The sequence below is a fragment of the Benincasa hispida genome, chromosome 1 (assembly GCF_027475165.1).
Source record: "Benincasa hispida cultivar pf3 chromosome 1, pf3_genome.v1.1, whole genome shotgun sequence".
Taxonomy (NCBI): domain Eukaryota; kingdom Viridiplantae; phylum Streptophyta; class Magnoliopsida; order Cucurbitales; family Cucurbitaceae; genus Benincasa; species Benincasa hispida.
In genome coordinates this window covers 27,470,707-27,491,479 of record NC_143478.1, presented here as the reverse complement: position 1 = coordinate 27,491,479, position 20,773 = coordinate 27,470,707, and positions in this window count along the sequence as shown.

Genomic DNA, 20,773 nt, shown 5'->3' with positions numbered 1-20,773 from the left:
CCAAATTCATTTCCATTAGTTTTATTTTATCATTATTTTTTTATTTTTTTATTTTTTGTGATAAATAGTGAGTGGATGCCCCAATGAAAGAGTAACAAAACATAAAAGGGCTTCTTGGATAGATACAAAATTAAGGCAAATATATAGAAAAAATAGCACAACTTAAAGCTGGTTGCGACTATAGAAAAAATAGTTTTTGAAACCTAAATTTACTAGGTATCCTTGCATTAAATCAACTGAAGGCATGCTTCAGGATTAAAAAATACAACACACAACTTCATTTAACCCTCACATATGTAGTAATATATATTTATCAATGATAGCTAATAATATACATCCAGATTTCACGGATAGATCCCATATTGATGTATAAGTCTACTATTGACTGATTTATACTTGATAATAGCATATCATTTAAATTATATCAGGAATATCAATGATATGCTTTAATCTCTTATATAAGTCTATCATTGATGTCTTAATATTATAGTCTATCAAGGATAGACAACTTTACTACTGTTGGGGTTGATGCCCTAAACTCTCATTGGGTTCTGTAGTTTGTAAACACAGTATTGAACAAACACTTGTCATATAATAATATATAATATTTTCTTCACTATTGTCTATGAAACATTGGATCTTTTAATTGCTTTACCACAGACCAATAAACTAAGATCCCTAGTTGTCGTTGTAACTTAAGCATGTATGTGGAGACATACAAGTGAATTATGCCTTAAGTAATAACTAAAATGGTCTATAGTATATGGATATAGGAGGAAAACCTTATCCTAGTAACGCTACGGATGCGGCCGCTTTGTAGAATAGTTACAAGTGTTGTGACTTACTACACATGGTCTGATCCTGATCATTCATGTGGAGACATGCGAGCAGGGGCGTCCTATACAAAGGAGTTTGTATAAGACCGGACCGCAAAATGTAATAGTCTCGTTATATAACACCGTTCATGACAGAGACTTCACTTCACTAAGATGACCATAGGTAATATGACCTTAATCCTGAATGAGTTGAGAACTTCTGCCTTTGAGGGCAGTCCTTTGATTTGCATGGATGCGAGTGGCCAGATCGCCGACTCAAACCTACCACTTTAGGGATTCGTCTGATTTGGGAGCTGGGAACTTAGCTACAGAAGATGGAATTCACTTCTTCCTCGAAGCAAGGGTAAGTAGATAGATAGCTCTTAAGGGTTGATTCCGAGGCTTGAACGATGTGGTGCCACACACCGTCTCATGGCCTGAGAGGTGTCCACACATAGTAGGACTATGTTGTATTGTTCATTAGAGGGATCAGTAGTACTTAAGAAGTTAGATGTAACTACAGGGGCAAAACGGTAAATTGGCTCAGGTGTACTTATAAACATATGTGAAAGGTTATTGTACTATTGATTGGTTATATCCGATGGACACAAAAATATATTTGTGGTGAGAAGAGTGCAGCAGTCGGTCTTTAGTGGGATGCCTAACAGTTAACGAATGGTGGATCTCGTGGCTAAAGAGTTTAATCAGCTATTCACGTATAGTTGGAGCTTGAGCCATAGATCCATAAGGTCCCCTTGGTAGCTCAATGGATTCAAGTTGAGAATCAGTTTTTGGGTCAGTTTGAAGTGTTTAAATTGACAAAAGGGCGTTCGATTATATATGATATGATTGAACTCGTCAATTATATATGATATATTTGACATGATGTATAAGATACATTAATTGGAGGAAAATGATATAAATATGATTTATATCTAGTGGAGGAGAAAAGGATTATGGTTCATATGTTGCATATGATTTTATATTAAACCATAGGTTATAAATATAATATGATTATATTTACTTTTTTAATTTAAACAATTATGGGATAATTGTTTGTGGTTTTTTCTCCATAATCGAATGAGATAGTGGGAGGTTGCATTCAATTTTTGTAACTGAAGAATAAAATGAAAATGGTTTTCATTTTGCAAAGAGATGAGATATTCACTCACCGATTGGGTACACTGCCCATCGCCTAGCAAACCGAGAGCATACACGACAACTCAAAGTTTACTAAACGATCGTGTACATGCACACACTTCCTAAACTAGCACATAGAATTACCTAAACAATCGTCTAGCTTTTTCTAAGCGATCGCGCGCCCAAGCGTTTTACTAAACAATCGTCTATATGATCAACCCCAGTTACTACACGATCGTATACCTTTACCTAAACGATCAAGCATCCGTCTATACGATAGACTTCCGAGATCTCCCACTTGCTTGGTCGTGGTAAATGATCATTCCTTCCTCCTTCCTTCTACCAAATCCAACAGAGTCCACACCTTCTGGATTCTCACTCCGAGAATACTAAGGGTTCCGAGTGGTGGTGTCTTCTCTACTACCTTGTTCATGAGGAGTCCATTCATGGGTAGAAGATAGCGAGATATGGTGGATGATTACCTGGACGATCTCAGCGACAGCAAGATTTTCTTCCTTAGCGAGAGCGAGATTTGAGGCGAAGAAGAGTTCTTCAACTGGTATGTATCTTGCTCTTTTGTTGTTTAAAGTTTAAAGCATGTTGTAATTTGTTGTTAAATGCATAACTCGTTTGTTTGATTGTGAATGCGGTAATTTTGTCACAATGTGTTTGGAATGATCTTACTTCCACTCAGAGGTACTCTTTGATAAGAGTTCCTTCAATTAGTATCAGAGCTAGATTCGGACATTCCAAATTCATTGATGCAAAGAATAACATTTACTTTCACGGTGGTAAAGCATATCTACACTCTGTTTAATTGTTAAATAGTTATATGGATGTGGATTAATGGAGTTTTTTGGGATGAAGCCTCTAGTTATTTAAATTATTTTACATTCGAAGTTAATTGTAAGGGCCCCTGTGTTTTTGGGTGTATTAACTTGCTATCGAGTCTATAAATTCAAAGTGTTTGAGTCTCCGTGAGTCGTTCGTGATGAAGCTTCAAGGCAAGGAGTTACTGTTCTTCGAGGATGAAAATGACCAAGCGTTGGTCGGGTCGTGAAAATGATGGGGTTAATGATCCTTGAGTATCGGATACTCAGGAACATTTTGACATGCGTGCACTAGACGATCGTGTAGCTCAGCAAGCTTCATCGCTTAGTTCTTGACTACACGATCACAGAGTAAATTTGTTACTTATCCTTGTTATTTGATCATCTAGACGATCGTGCTTCACAACAACGTTGTCATCTAAACGATCGTTTAGACTCACGGGTTAATGTCTTGTGCGCTAAATGATTGGGTACCTCATGCTTCATTTCATTGTAAAAGGTACTCGATTGTAGCTAAATGATCGTGTATACCCGGTCGCATTTACTAAATGATGAGAGCTTCGCCTGGGTGGTTCAAGACCCGGTTCACCTGTGAATCAATTTTCTTGATGGAAAATGTAATAGATAGAATTTTATTTAAGCGGTTCATCCTGATCCATTAATCTTTTGTGAATGTACATAGGATGTATGTTTATTTATATGTCATATGGTATGCCATATAGAAGAAATCCCAACTTAGGTTATGCATTGGTCATGCATCATCTCTTTATTATAAGTGTTATTATTTAGAGAAACGTGATTTAAATTACATAAGAGCATGCTCATGCATCATATAATATAAGAATTATATTTATGCATGCATAAAGCATAGATATGCATCATCTTTATATTATAAGTGTTATAGTATAAGGGTGTATGGAAGTATGTTTGCTTGGTTCATTACTTGTATATAAAAGTTATGTATAGTAATGAACAGACATTGCATGAAGCATGACACATAGGTTAAATTTCTAAGTGTTATAAATACATAGTTGTGTGGTGATGTGTATGGTTTATTTGTTTCTTTTATAAGATTTACAAGGAAATTAGAACTAAAATCTATAAGAAAGACATGCATGCGAACTTAGGCTTGTATCATGGTTTTAGAAGTGTTTTAAAACTTGACCTAAGATCACGGTTCTAATAAGATTAGCAACCTAGACTTTAATCTTTTAATCAGTTTAATAGGATTAAATTGGCTAATAAAAGGTTAAAGTGTAGCAAATCTATAAGGAACTTTTTGTCTAAGGCGGGTTCTGTCTGGGCTGGGATATTTAAGGTGACGGAAACGAAACACCCCTACCAGGGAACCTGTGAATTAGATAGATTTGATGCATGCATGCAAATTTGAGGACATTCCATTAAAAAGTTTAATGTGGCTACTTGAACTTGTTTAATTTCAAAGAAGAGTTGTTTTTGGGCAAATTAAACTAACTTAGATTAAAATCAGTAGCCGGATAGTTTAAGTAAATGAACCCCTAGGTAGAACATTCAGTGTGAGGTACTTGGGGTATTTGATACTTCATTTAAACCTCTTCACGTTTCTCCCTTTATTGTCCACACCGTTAGATCTATCCTCTGCCTCGTGGCATCTGATGACATGCAGAAATGCATGTCATCTTAGGCCTTTTATTTAGAATTATGAGGGCAGTTAAGCAGACTATGCGACAATTATGTTAGGAATTCATGAGAAAATGAGTTTGCGATGTTCAACATTGAGAATCTCGACTAACCCATTATATGTGTTATTATGCGTTCAATTGTCTATTTTTGTAGCTATCGCAAGAAGTGGATGCAAACGCGGAAGCCGGGCTACCGCATAGACGATCGCATGCGGAGAAACTCTAAATCGCAATGGCGAATGCATACGATCAATGCATGGGTGTTGCGGTGATCAATCGCATGCGTCCATCACATAGGAGTTACGATCGTTAAGCGATTGTGGTCATCGTGTAGAAGTTTTGGTATTAAGGGAATGCAGTCACTGCACGATTGCGACTACACAATAACCATAATAGTGGGACGAACGCAAGGTTGGTGGAATGAAGGCATCAACGCATATCTCGAGAAAACCAAAAGATGATGTTAACATTTCACCTACCCCGCAGTTAGCAGAAGAGACTTAGAAAAGGACCAACGCGTCGCTAATGTCAAAATCAGAGCAGTCCATTAATGTTGTCGACGATCAAGCTCTATAAATAGAAGCCACTGAGCAGAATTTCAAATGATTTAGGGTTTTTGCCCAGGGTTTGAATCCAAGGTTTTTCGCCTAAGGTTCGACTTAGGGTGGATCTTTGTGATCCAGACGAACACGTTAGAAGAAAAGCTTGAGAGTTCTTTATCTCCTTCATCTATTCCGAGTGATGACCGGAGCTAGATCTCGGGATAGTCAGCTCCACCGCCCATCCATGGCACCACTGGCATCCTTGACACACATCTGCTGGAAGCAAGTCATTGCTGCCAGCTTGTCTTTTCATTTTCTCTTCTATTCTTATATTGTATTGTATTACATTTTGGATTAAGAAATTAATACATTGTGTGTTCAATGCATTTCTGTGTTTCCTTCGATTCCATCTCCATCTTTCTTTACTTGACACCTTAACTTTCATTACATCACTTAGTGAGATTGCTAGAGTATCGCATACTTAATCATGCGGCATAGGAATATGAAGCATGTAGCAAACCACCGGGAGGTGTGCGTTGCGTAAGTGTGTGAGAAAACCTTATTTGCTTAGTGTGAAGCTGTAGCAACGCCTGTCTATAGGCGGACACAATGCTTGTCTATGAGTAAATTCAGCAACAACTAACTGCCCGGGAGGGTAAGTGGTTGGTCGCATCAAGCAATGTAAGCTATTGTTCATTAAAGATAGGAATAATTTTGCGTCAGCCTAGTTTATGTGGTTACCTTGTCTTATGTATGCGTCCATCACACCTTTAAAGCTACTCGAGAGAGAGTCTAAAGAACGAACCTAAGACTCGGGAGAGCTAGGTTAGAATCGATGCTCGGAAGAGCTAGATTAGTTTTGCATAAGCAAGAATGGAGACTTAGGAATAAGCTCCGTTTGCTATTACACAGCGTATGCCCCCTACGGAGAAGACAATGACTACGTCCAAGAAGTAGAATATGGTGGCGATATGCAGTTATCTCGACCCTTTTGCATACACATCACATGTGTCCTAAAATTAGGCTCTAGTGTGTGTAGCATGATCGCATAGCTTGCATTGGCTGAGGTTGCCCTTGCGGTCACTCTTAAGGGTTGCAATGAAGACATCTCCACATTTTATCTATTTTTTCATCCATTTACTTCACGTCATCAGTTTTCGTGTCTCTACCTCTCATTCATACTTCTCATTGTATTGTCTGTTAGTTAGGAGTAGGAGTAGTTGTTGCATAAAACCCCCCATCATTCTTTTATTCAACCACCGCATACACATTACCGCATACGTCTAGCTACAAGTCTCTGAGTTCGACCTCGGATCACTCGAGAAACTTGTGTTCGCATTATACTTGGCGTGAGCACAAGAAAACGTGTGACAAGAACGCACGGTCATCGCATACATTCGTTAACGCATAGTTCACTCCAACGCATGACCACTGATGCATGAGTATCAATGATAACGGGTAGAAATGCACATTATTACAGTACTAAGTTCTTAAACAATGCTGGCTTGCATTGATAAAATATATAAGATTGCGTCCAACAAGCATTCAGTTTATGACATTACGGTCGCATGCGTTCATCGCATAGAAACAGTTAATTTTAATATTTTTATGCAGAATATGTATTGACACAAGGCGCAAAGCGCGATCACAAGAAATCAACTGTCGAGCACAGCATTATCGCAAGGCTTTGCGGTGATCTGTGTTTACAAACATATGCTTAAGAAAGATTGCCACATAGAGACGGTGCAACTTGGTGGGTGCATCTGAGTGAAAGGTATAATTAATCACGATGGGACAGAAAGCTGATGATGGTCGAATTCGAATTAAGTTAACAAGACGCTAACGATAACAAGTACACTCAGCTTTTCGGTGACAAATATTCGACGCGTCAGTCAGAGAATTAAAACCATCCCATCTGTGCAATCATAAGAGAGAAGCCGCCTTTCACCCCAAAGCTCTATAAATACCGAAGGCATTCTTTAGAAAAGGGTTCAGCGAGTTCAACTCGGTTCTTTTTGTTCATAATTTAGCCTTGTCCATATTTTTCTTTTATTGTAAGGCGGAAGAGAGAAAAGGAAATTGTGCCAATAGATCATTTCGGTGAACTTGGGAGAGTGCCGGAAGCTTCAAGATCAGAGAGAGGGCCAACTCCTGCGGAAGTAGGAATATCTTTTGAACCGAATAGAGTTGACAGTGTAAAAGTCTTGGGAAGCAAGGGATTGCTATCAGGCTCTCTATCCTTATCTTCCATTGTTATTTTGTACTTAAACTCGTTTATAGAAATGAAATTTACTTCTCTATATCTGTTCACTCTTTGTTTATTATGCATGAGTAGCTAAATCTATTGAATGGGTTGAGAAACACTTAGCTAGCATAACTGGGGATCTTCATTCTATGCGATTATCTTGTATTATGTATGCTTCATTCGTCCATTAGATATACTCGGGAGGGTAGTCTAAGGATAAGATCTAGGCTTGGAAAATCCAGGTTAGAATCTAGGCTCGGGAGAGTCAAATTAGAACGCATAATCAAGAGATAGGAGCTTAGGAATAACACTCTTTGCTATTAATGCATTGCATGCATCCTGGAGATAGATATGATTGCGTGCAGTCACCTTGTCTTTGTGTGCATGTTGCATCATCACATAGGAAAAGAGTAGAGACTTAGGAATAAGCTCTATGGACACTTTTGCATTCAACACATAGACTTAGGAGCACTGCATTTGCATTGGAAAATGATTTGCTGTTGCATGAGTGTAGCATGATCGCTTAGTCTGACGCATTCCCAGGTAAAGCTAGTTAAAGACCTTCTCAACCCGTTCATCTGCATACTCAGTGCATCTATCACACAATCAAACTTTCTCAAATCCGCCACATTTATTTATTTCATTACCGCAACCAACAACACCAAACAACTATTTGAATTATCGGTTACCGCAAAGTCTTCATGAAATATTATCACCGCATATTGTTTTCCCAAGTCCCTGAGTTCGACCTTGGACTTACCAGGAAACTCAGTGGGGTTTATACTTGGATTCCACTGAGAAAACTAGTTGCTCAACACAATTCCATCACCACATTTCATTCCATATTTTGACCGTATAAAATAACGCATCAATCAACGCATACCTTAAGACATGCATTGCATATTGCGTTCACCTAATTTTAGTCATCAAGTCATGACGACTAATTTTTCATCACCAACACCCTAGGAGTATCCCCCTAAAGGATAGTGTTTGGGTAGGTCAATATCAAGGTGGACGGAAAGAATGTTCATAGTAAGTGGGAGTGGGGCGTGCGACAACATATCCCACGGTCTCTATTGCTAGGTTGGATAAGGTTTCTGTGCATTGCCTCAAGGCACCCTGGGAGTATCCCCCTATAGGATGGTAGTTTTGCACATTTCTTTATCTGGTCTCCTGTATAGGATACAGTCACTTTAGTCTCTTGTCCTAATCTGGTTTTTCCCTACGGTGGGCGCATTGGGGCGGGGGTCTAGGGTCGAAAACGAGGGGTTACACTTACATGGAATTAGTTCTGGACCGAACGAATGGTAACTATTAGGTGCATTTACAAGAGTTGTTTCTACCTAATGGTTGAGAGTGTCTCATCCCAGTGAAAGGGCATCTGATCACCCCACCGATGACGTTTGTCATGTCTCGCTGAAGCATCATTACGAAATAGAAGTCTTTTCACTTAGGGTACTTGGAAACTATTTTTATAAAACTAAAACTGGTGTTAAAATGTGGTTAAAGCATAGACTTATTAAGTTTATTCTATTTTCTGCAACGTTTTAATGGCAACCACCACAATAGCTCTACTTAGCATCGATAAATTGACTGGCGAGAATTACGCTAGTTGGAAACACACGATCACAACAATTTTGATCATTGATAATCTCATGTTCGTCCTTATGGAGGAGTGTCCTTCTATTCCACTTCTAACGCCACTCGAAATGTTTGGGAGGCCTATGAGTATTGAACACGGGTGAATGAGAAGGTCTGAGCCTATATCTTGGACAGATTTAACAACGTTTTGGCCAAGAAGCATGAGCCCATGGTCTCAGCGTGTGAGATCATGGAGTCCCTATGGGGAATGTTCCGACAACCGTCTAGACAGCTCAAGCATGAGGCTCTTAAATGCATCTTCAACTCCAAAATGGAGGAAGGCACCTCTGTTCGTGAACACGTGCTTAATATGATGGTCCACTTCAATGTGGCGGAGTCAAATGGGTCTCGGATCGATGAGGGTAGCCAGGTTAGCATTATCCTGCATTCATTGCCAGATTGTTTCCTGCACTTTGTTAGCAATGCGATTCTTAACAAAGTGGACTATACCCTTACAACTCTCCTCAACGAATTGCAGACATTCCAATCCTTACTAAAAAGTAAGGAGAAGAGAGGAGGTGAGGAAAATGTTACTTCATCTTCAAAGACGTTCCATCGAGGTTCGACCTCACGGACAAAGTCCTTACCTTCTACTTCTAACACTACCAAGTGGAAGAAGAAGAAGGGTGGTAAGGGGAAGGGGAAGACACCTGTTAACCCACAGCCTCTTGCCCAGCAGGGTAGGCGTCTAGTGCTGGTTGACAAGGAAAAGTGTTTCCACTACAACCAGGATGGACACTGGAAGAGGAATTGTCCTCACTGGTTGAAGGAGAAGAAGTCGGCCAAGGCTAAGGCAAAATAAGGTAAATATGATTTACTAGTTTTGGAAACTTATTTAGTGGAGAATGATGATTCTGCCCGGATTATTGACTCCGACACCACTAATCATGTTTATTCTTCTTTTCAAGGGATTATATCCTGGCGGCAGCTGGAGGCTAGTGAGATGACGATGCTAGTAGGCACCGGGCACGTCGTCTCAGCTGTGGCAGTGGGAGAAGTCTAGTTGACTTTACAAAAGAAATTTCTTGTTTTACATGATGTTTATGTAGTTCCTGAGTTGAAAGGAACTTAATTTCTGTAAAGTGCTTGTTACAGTGTAAATATACTCTTGAATTTCAATTGAATAAAGTGTTTATTCATAAAGATGGAGTTGAAATCTGTACAACATATCTGGAAAATAACTTGTATGTGCTAAGGTCGTTTGCAACGAGTTCCCTCCATAACATAAAGATGTTTAAAACTGTCGTAACTCAAAATAAACGTCAACGGGTTTTTCCAAAAGAAAATGGCCAACTTTGGCACCTTCGATTAGGGCACATCAATCTCAATAGGATTGAGAGGTTAGTGAAGAATGGACTTCTAAGTGAGTTAGAGGAAAATTCTTTAGCAATGTGCAAATCTTGCCTTGAGGGTAAGATGACTAAAAGACCTTTTACTGGAAAAGGTTATCGAGCCAAAGAGCCTCTAAAGTTAGTACATTATGACCTCTGTCGTCCGATAAATGTGAGAGCTAGGGGAGGCTATGAGTATTTCACCACCTTTACTGATGATTACTCTAGATATGGGTATGTTTATTTGATTCAACGGAAGTCTAAATCCTTTGAAAAGTTCAAAGAGTTCAAGTCTGAAGTTGAAAATGCATTGGATAGATGGATTAAGACACTTCGATTGAATCGAGGTGGAGAGTTTTTGGATTCGGGGTTCCAGAACTATTTGGTAGAACATGGAATCATTTCCCAACTCCCAGTACCGCGTACACCTCAGCAGAATGGTGTAACGGAGAGGAGAAACAGAACCTTGTTAGACATGGTTCGGTTGATAATGAGTTACGCTTCCTTACCGGACTCGTTTTGGGATTTTTCAGTGGAGACTGCAGTGTATATACTCAACTGTGTTCCTTTCAAGAATGTTGCAAGAATACTTCTGGAGTTGTGGAATGGACGTAAAGCTAGTTTACATCACTTCTGCATATGGGGTGTCCTAGCACATGTGCTTGAGGCTAATCCAAAAAAATTGGAACCACGGTCGAGGTTGTGCCATTTTGTAGGCTACCCCAAAGGTACACGAGGGGGTTACTTTTATGATTCGACGGAAAACAAAGTGTTTGTGTGTACGAACGCTACCTTCATAGAGGAGGATCATATCACAGAGCACAATCCACGTAGTAAGATCGTGTTACGTGAGCTTTTCAACGAAACTACTGAAACTTCAACAAGAGTTGTTGAAGGGCTTGCTTCATCAGAAGAAGTTGTTGATGATAGTTCATCTGGTAGGTCGGTTCCACCTCAAGAGTTGAGGGAATCTCGACGCAGTAGGAGGGTTGTGAACCCACCTATTCGCTATATGGGTTTCACAAAAATCTTGGCTATGGTAGCCAATGGCGACGTTGATAGTGCATCGAGAGGATGTGATAGTCAAGATTGATTCAGAGCACAACGTTGCTAACCCGTTTACGAAAGCTTTCACGGCTACAATTTTTTAGGGTCATCTTCAGAGCATGGGTCTACAGGACCGCTCGTGTCTGGACAAGGGCAAGTGGGAGATTTTTGTATTGGGCATTAGTGCCCTAGTTTATTGTTTTGTAGTAGTTTTTTGTACACCCGACTCGCTTTAGGACAAGTGGGATATTGTTGGGGTTGATGCCCTAAACTCTCATTGGGTCCTGTAGTTTGTAAACACAGTATTGAACAAACGCTTGTGATGTAATAATATATGATATTTTCTTCACTATTGTCTATGAAACATTAGATGTTTTAATTGTTTTACCACAAACCAATAAACTAAGATCTCTGGTTGTCGTTGTAACTTAAGCATATATATGGAGACACACCGGTGGATCATGCCTTAAGTGATAACCAAAATGGACTGTAGTATATGGATATAAGAGGGAAACCTTATCCTAGTAAATAAGGATGTGGCCCGCTTTGTAGAATAGTTACAAATGTTGTGACTTGCTACAGATGGTCTGATCCTGATCATTCATGTAGAGACATGCAAACGGGGACGTCCTATACAAAGGAGTTTTTATAAGACCAAACCACGAAGTGTTATAGTCTCGTTATATAACGTCATTCATGACAGAGACTTCACTTCACTAGGATGACCATAGGTAACATGACCTCAATCCTGAGTGAGTTGGGAACCCCTGTCTTTGAGGGCGTCCTTTGATTTGCATAGGTGCGAGTGGCCAGATCGCCGACTGAAACCTACCACTTTGGGGATTCGTCTGATTTAGGAGCTGGAAACTCAGCTACATAAGATGAAATTCACTCCTTCCCCGAAGCAGGGGTAAGTAGATAGATTTCTCCCTTAAGAGTTGATTCTAGGACTTGAATGATGTGGCGCCATACACCATCCGAAGAGGGATGCTCCCAGGGCACCACGAGGCCAAGCATGAATCTCACAATGTGAACATTAAGGGAGAAACTTGAGTGGAATTGACATGTCATATATATCTTTTCCTCATACTGAGTATTTTAACAACCTAGGGTTTAGTTTACTTAGAAAAACATGGCTAATTATTTTTACTAAGTGACTATTTAGGTTTGCCCAAAAGTAACTCTTACTTTGGAAAGTTAAACAACTTTTGATGAACATTCATTAAACTCTTTAACTAACATATAATCAACTGTTGCATGCTTGTAGCAAATCTATCTAATTCACCTTTCCAGGTAGGTTCCCAGGTAGAGGTGTTCCATTTCCGTCAGCTTATATACCCCAACCTAGTTAGAACCCGCCTTAGACAAAAGGTCCCTTATAGATAGATTTATTACAAATGTAGTCTTTTATTCAAATCAATTTAATCCTATTAAACCGATTTAAAAAATTAAACTTAGGTTTCTAATCTCATTAGAACGGTGACCTTAGTCTATCTTAATCAAATTTTAAAACTCTTTTAAAACATGGTTAACCCTAAGTTCGCATGCAACTCTTGGTTATTGATTTTATTCTAATTTCATTAATTATAACCCTTATAAAAAATGAAATAATCAAAACCAACACATTGCTAAACTAACACATCCACAAGGCATTTATAACTCTTATAAATAAACCTAAGTGTCATACTTCATACAATGTTTATTCATTACTACTTTATATAACTCTTATATAACAAAGTAATGAACGAAGCATACATGCTCTCACACACCCTTATACATAACACTTATAATATAAAGATGATGCATGGATATGCTTAATGCATGCATATATTATAACTTTTATATTATATGATGCATGAGCATTTTTTAATGTAATTTAATCATGCAAATTACAATATTATAACTCCTATAATATAAAGATGATGCATGAATAAAATGCATAACCTAAGGTAGGTTTTAAATCTATATGTCATACATTATGGCATATAAACTAACATACATCTCATGTACATTAAATAAAATTGATGGACTGGGATAATTAGCCTCAAAATCGAAAACAAAGCTATCTATTACAAAGAGCATCGAGTCACTAGTTCAAACAGGTGAACCGGGTCTTTAACTGCCCGGGCGAAGCCTCGTGTCTTTGATCGTGTAACAACTCCTTGTGATCGTCTAGTAACGCTATCGAGTATAAACGATTGTGTAGCATGGATTGAGTGCCTTTTAACTACGTGATGAAGCATGAAGGCCATGCAATCGTGCAGCACACATCGAGCAACACATGCTTAGACGATCAAGTATACGACAACTATGTGATGAAGCATGATCATCTAAACGATCGAAAAGCAAGCGTCGAGTATCTCATACCGAGTGATCGAGCAACCAGTGACTATGCGATGAAGCATGCTGAACTACGCGAGTTTAGTGTGTGAGCCTACCATGCGTCGAGTATCATATACTCTATGCGATTGTTTACCCCAAGCGTCTATATGATCAAGCAACCAACGCAATACGATTGAGTAAACTGTTTACTTGATCGTTTAGTATCAACCATGCGATCGTTTAGTAAATACTACACGATCGAGTAGAACTTTTGTACACGATCGTTCAGCCAAATCTAAATTATCATTTAGCCTGGGCTATACGATGCGACCAACCTTTGGTCTTCTTCCTCGAAGAAAACAGCATCTCTATGTGTCTTTGAAGCCTCATCACGAATGACTCAAACACAAATAAAGACTTGAATACAAACTCGTTTGCTTGTTAAATGTCAAAAAATACAGGGGCCCTTACAAATTAACACTTTGTAAACTTAAAGAAAGATTTAAATAGAGGCAATCATCTTGTAAACATCCATCAACACATCCACAAAAGCATTTAACTCTTAAACGTATTGTAGAATACTTCAAACCCACCAAGACTGTAAAAGAAGTTTCATACAACAATGAAATTTGGAATATCAGAACAACTTGGCTCTGATACTGTTCGCATGTCAAATGCTTGCTGCTTTGTGGCGGACATAATGCCACCGCAAAGATTGATGATGTGTATATGATATGCATTGCTTTGTCTTAATCACACTTCTAGATAATATATGCGATGCTACAAAACACCGTAGAATGCGTTCATGTAGTATGTGCGTGTCACAAGTTTTCTTGCGTTGGAACCAATTATAATTCCACCGCAAGTTTCTCAGAGTGATCTGAGGTCAAACACGGGGATTGCGATGCTAAATGCGATATTGATGTGATACATGCGACCGAAATCAAAATAATAGTGTGTTGTGTTTGAAAAGTAAAATGTGGCGACAAACAAATAAATGAATAAATTTGATGTTGTGCAAGTGTATGAGGGAATGCGATGGTAAATCTCGTGAAAGGTATCAGAATGAGAACAGGTTGGGGGAAAAGACATCGCAAGTTTGTCATCCTGTTGAGGACGCAACTAAGGTTCCGCCTTCCCTTGGCTTACACCTCTCAGTAATCGGCCGCGTTTCCATATCTCTATGGTGAATAGGGATGAACGTTGTGAATGCAAGGTTGTTTCCATCTCTTGAAATACTTCTTGCTTTAGTTAACACTAACTATCAACCTTCTTTTAAGAGGTGGATTAACATCTTCACTTCCGCTCTCACAGGTGAAGATGTCGTTGAGCATGCGTAAACTTAGCTGACTTCTTCAACATGGATTAACTTACTCGCTTAATCCTTCCCCCTTACCCTAGAGGATTAGTTACACATGGTGTGAGAAATTGAAGATGAATGTACGGTGGTGAACTGAGAGATGAAGATGAACATGATAATGATATTAAGGATAAAGATATAGCGTTTGTTACAGATAGATGAATGAAAGATCAGAAATGAATAACAGTTGATGAATAGAAAGTAAGAACAAATGAGGACAGCGTGTCAATGTCTTGACACGGATCCCGATCGGAGTTGTTTTGCTTGCCGGCATGTAGGAGGAGTGAGGTGGAGGACTTCCTTCTCAGGATAGTTCTCCAGGTAGAAATGACCCTTGCACAGAGCTTCTCTTCAGGATTGTAAATGAATTTCTGGCTCCTGAGACTTCCTTTTGGACTTGTCTCGTCTATCTCCCAGACTCTCTATGAATGTCTCTTCAGACCAGCCTCCTTTTTTTGATGTTGATGTAGTTATTTATAGACCTTAGCACCTCCTTTGTCAATGGTCCCGCTCTGAAAAGTTACTTTTTCTGTTGAGGCTTGGTGGAAACGTCCACTCTACTCCACATTCAATTTGTCAGATCGTACAATAAAAAAGTTGTACAATTTAAGAAATCTCCCAAATGCGTCGCTCTTTTTGTCCATGATCGATCGTCACATGTGGTGCGAATGCGTTGCTCTTTTTGTCCATGATTGATCTTCGCATGCAGTGCGAATGCGTTGCTCTTTTGGTCCTCGAGCGATCATTGCATGAGGTGATACCTGTTTCCTGCAAAACAAAAACTTGGACATCCCTTTTTGCCATCGCAATGGGGTCAGTGGGTGTGCTTCGAACATTTTACAACTTTTGCGTTTCTAAGTCAATTTCTATATGTTCGACGCAACTTTTTCCTTCTTTTTGTTGCATATTCTAAATAAGATGGTATAAATAACTTGCATTTCTACAAGTTATCAGATACCAATTGAAGGAACTCTAAATAGAGAACTAGTGGGCGGAAGAGGATCGTTCCAAACTACAATGAGAAAGAACACAAACAATTATAGTCTAGAAGAAAAAATTATGCATAACGAGTAAATTACAACATGATTCTCTTAAAAACAAACAAGGGATAGAGTATGCTATACCTTTGAAGAACCCTTTATTCAAGTATCCCTCGATCGTTCAGCAATGCGTCCAATAGCATGAACTCGAACGCAACAACATGAACTCAATCTCAACGATCTGTGTGATTTTGGATAGAGGAATGGAGGAAGTAAATGATTGAGTAGACGATCGAGTAAGTGGGAGAAGGAACAAGTCTATCGTATAGACTTGATACTTGATCATGTAGTAAGAAGAAGCTTATCGTATAGACTTGCTACTCGATCGTGTAGCAATGAGTAACTATCGTATAGAATACTATTGTTTAGTAAAACTCCTTTTACTCGATAGTTTTTCTTTTGTGAGATGTTATTAAAATGAATCATCATTTGATTTGACTTTTTATCTCATAGTTACCATAAATCGCGAATAACCTCCCACTCAAGTCAGTTATTAAGAAAAAGAATAATTAATGATTACATAATTAATATACTATACATAAATATAATAACTAACTTATCATATTATATTTATAACCTATAGTTTTAATATTGCATCATATACAACATATAAACCATAGTTCTTTTTCTATTTTATGGTATTTAATATAAATCATACTTATATTAATTCCTCCAATCAAATAATATATCAAATACATCATATCAATTATATCACATATAATTTAATTAATTTAATTATATCATATGTAATCGAATTTCCTCTTGTTAATTTGAAAACATCAAACTAACCCAAAATCTGATTCTCAACTTGAACCAATTGAGCTACCAAGGGAACCTTATGGACTTGTAGCTTGAAGCTCCAACAATACGTGAATAACTGATTAAACTCTTTAATCACGATATCCACCATCCGTTAACTGTTGGTCACTCCACTAAAGACTGACATCTGCACTCTTTGCACTAAAGATATATTTCTATGTCCATATAACCAATCAACATTGTGATGAACCTTCACAAATCGCTCATAAGTATAGCTGGGTCAATTTACATTTTGCCCCTATAGTTACATCTAACTCCTTAAGTACCATTGATTCCTCTAATGAATAATAGGTAATATTCCCACTATGACTAAGTCCTCTCTTCCCAAGAGAGGGTGTGGCCACTATGTTCAAGATCCGGAATCAGCGATTAAGGGAGCAATTTATCTACTTACCCCTGCTTTGGAGAAGGAGTGAATTCCATCTTGTGTAGTTGAGTTCCCAGCTCCCCAATCAGACGAAACCCATAAAATGGTAGGCTTGTTGAGTTGAAAATCTGGCCACTCTCATCCATACAAATAAAAGAACCGCCCTCATAGGCAGGAGTTCCCAACTCACTCGGGATTAAGGTCATGTCACTTATGGACATTCTAGTGAAATGTAAGTCTCAATTATCAACGGCGTTATATAAAGAGACTAATCATTTCGTGGTTTGGCCTGATACAAACTCTTTGTATAGGATACACCCGCTCTGTCTCAACATGAATAGTCAGGATCAGATCATTTGTAGCACTTTACAACATTTGTAACATCTACAAAGCGGGCCATATCCGTAGTGTCACCAGGATAAGGTATCCTTCTTTTATCCATCTACTACAGACCATTTAGGTTATTACTTAAGGCATGATCCAATTGTATGTCTCCACATCCATGCTTAAGTTATATAAAATAACCTCGGATCTTAGTTTATTAGATTGAGTAAATGCTTATAAAATAACACTTATTTTATTAATAACAATATGTTTACAGAATTTTAACAAACCGTGAGACTACCAGGAGATTTAGGACACCAATCCCAACAATCTTCCACTTGTCCTAAAGCCTCGAGAGACTAATGTACAATACAAAATAGTAAAAAATACAATAAACTAGGGCATACTCTATACTCAATAAAATTTCTAACTTGTTTAGAAGTTCACTTTTAACCAATCTCTCAATCCTATTGAGATTATTGTGACCAAGTCTCAAGTGCAAAAGATAGGTACTTTGAGAAATGCGTTGTCTTTTTCTTTGAATTTCAGCTGTTTTAAACATTTCTGTTTTATATACAACTTCAACTTTAGATAGTTTTAACTTGTATAAGTTACTTTCTAAGTTTGCGAAACAAATTTGTACACCACTTTTTGTAATGAACGCTTCATTATGCCAAAATTTACATTGTACAAATGTTCCAACAAATAGGAAATAAATATCAAATTTCTTTTACAATAAGGTACATAAAGAACATTTTCTAAATACAGATATCTATTTCCAAAAGTTAACTTAACTGCTCCCATTAATTTTGCTGAGATGTGCTCCCCGGATCCAACCCCGATAGTAATCTCATCTTCTTCATGCTACTTTTGGGAACTAGTTTCCTTAGTAGAATAACAAACGTGATTAGTGGCCCCTAAATCCAGTATCCAGGTAGAATCTTCATTCTTCACTATACATGTTTTAATTACTAGTAAATCTAATTTACCTTGTTTTTCTTTTTCAGCTTTCTGTGCAGTTGGAGCCTTCCCCTTCCCAGTTTTCTTCTTTTTCTTTTGAATGCCTTTATTCTTGGAGAAAGAAGGGTCAAGTTTACTCCCAGAAGACCATTCTTTCCAGGGTTTTCTCTTTAAGGTGGAAGCAACATTTTCTTCTGCCTCTAAACCTTTATTTTTCAATAAAGATTCATAAATCTGGACGGTTGTCTAAACAGGTTTGCAAAGTGTCCATGATCTCTCTTGCAGTAGCTAACTTATCATGTTTCTTAGATAGTACATCAGATATACTGGCTAAAAAATAAACTCGAGCCTTCTGATTAGCTTTGACCCATCTGTCATACCATCCCGAACTGTTCGGTTTACGTTAGGACTAGGGGTTGGAGGACGCTCCTCCATTAAAATGAATTGGAGATCATCTATTACTAGTATCGTGTTGATATTCAATTTTCAAGTTCCGTAATTATCATCATTAAGTTTTTATGAAGCTAGCAGTTGTATAATAGATGTTGTGATTGCTGAAAAGTAAACAAATTATTAGTGAATTGATTAAATCTAACTTTTAATCCAATTTATTAAGAAAATAATAATGTACCCATACTCATTATTTTTTTGCTACGATACTTTATGAATCAGAATGGCCCCCGCCGAAGGGCAGTCGACTACTCCTTCCTTGATTAAATACTAATAGTAGAATAACTCTTATCCTTATAGTACTTAGTTAACGTTTATTTGGTCAAGAAATTTACAAACACTTAGTCAGTCTTGTAAGTGTAAACCTACCATTTTCGAATTACAGAGATCGAAATCAAACAAGCCCCCGAAGGAGAAACAATTGTTTGAGAATGGACCCAAGTAACTCTATCCATTTTTGGAGTTCACGGTGTTCTGAATCCTATGTTACAACCCTCCAAAGGGATCGCCGCAGTTAACGACTAGCTAGTGCTTCCTAAAAACGATAGTAGACTCAACATAGAAATCTCATGGTGTGACCTAATGGAAGAGACGTAGGACATGTTGACACACACCCTTCACCCACTTACTATGAACTACTTCCCCTATTCACCTTGTTATTGACCCATGAAAACACTTTCCAAAGGGAAGTTGCCTAAATAGAAACTCAAAGCCGAGCATGGATCTTACGATGTGGACTCTTAGAGACGTGAGAGCTAGAAATAATATATCTCATATATTATTAATTTCCCACTGAAATGTTTTATTTTATAAAAATGGGTACTGACTTAGTTATTCTGGCTAATTTTATACAACCTAAGTCTAGGTAAATTTTCATAGTATAACTCTTATATCAGGAATTAACCTATGATGTCTAGGTGATAAATTAATTTTATTAGCTTACATTACTCATGCATGCTCACAAAACTAGCATTATTGACTTAAATGCCAGTTTGATATCTAGGTAGGAGATGTGCCGTAAACCGTCAACTTAAGTACCCCCAACCTTAGACAAGATCTCCACGGGTAAGTAAACAACTCTTGTTTGACAAGTAATCGACCTATTTTAACTTTTAAAAAGAAATCGATTGAATTGCGCTGGTTAACCCTAGGTGAACATGCAATTTATCTTTGTTATAGATTTTAAAAGTCTAGGTTATTTTATAACAATTATAAACCCTAGAACATTCATCTATAACATGCTTCCTTAAAAAAATCATGCTTTAATATAACACTTATATTAAATTATGAAAATCTAAGCATGCATACTATATACATTATAACACTTATAACAAATAACAAATGCATGTCACATGCTTATCCTATGGTGGGGTTTCTAAAACTATATGGCATACTTTATATACACGTATTAAAAACAACATCACATGCATAATACTTAAACAACACGAAAGTGGACCAATTTTGGCATTAAAACAAAATAACAACTAAGTTATTACATAATTCAGCAAGTAACTCCCTCGAACTGGTCTCAAACCTTTAAACCAACCTGAATCGGCCAAAAACCACTCGAACCGACTAAAAAACTCCAAAAAAGGGGTGAACCGATCAAATCGGCTCAACTAAGTCGAATCGAACCAGTCCAGACCATCTGGACCAGCTGAGCCACCAAACCGGACGCGCGGGTCGACTGAAGTAGGGGAAGACACAGGTCGGCAACGAATAGGGCAGGCGCGGCTGGAGCTGGGTCTAGGTGCTGAAGCGGGTTGGACACCCGAACGGGTCGGGCGGAGTAAAGGCAGGCGCGCGTGGGGAGCTCACCAAACTGGGTCGGGTCGCGGGCTGCGGGTTGGATCGTCAGGTCTGGAAGCATGAAACCGGG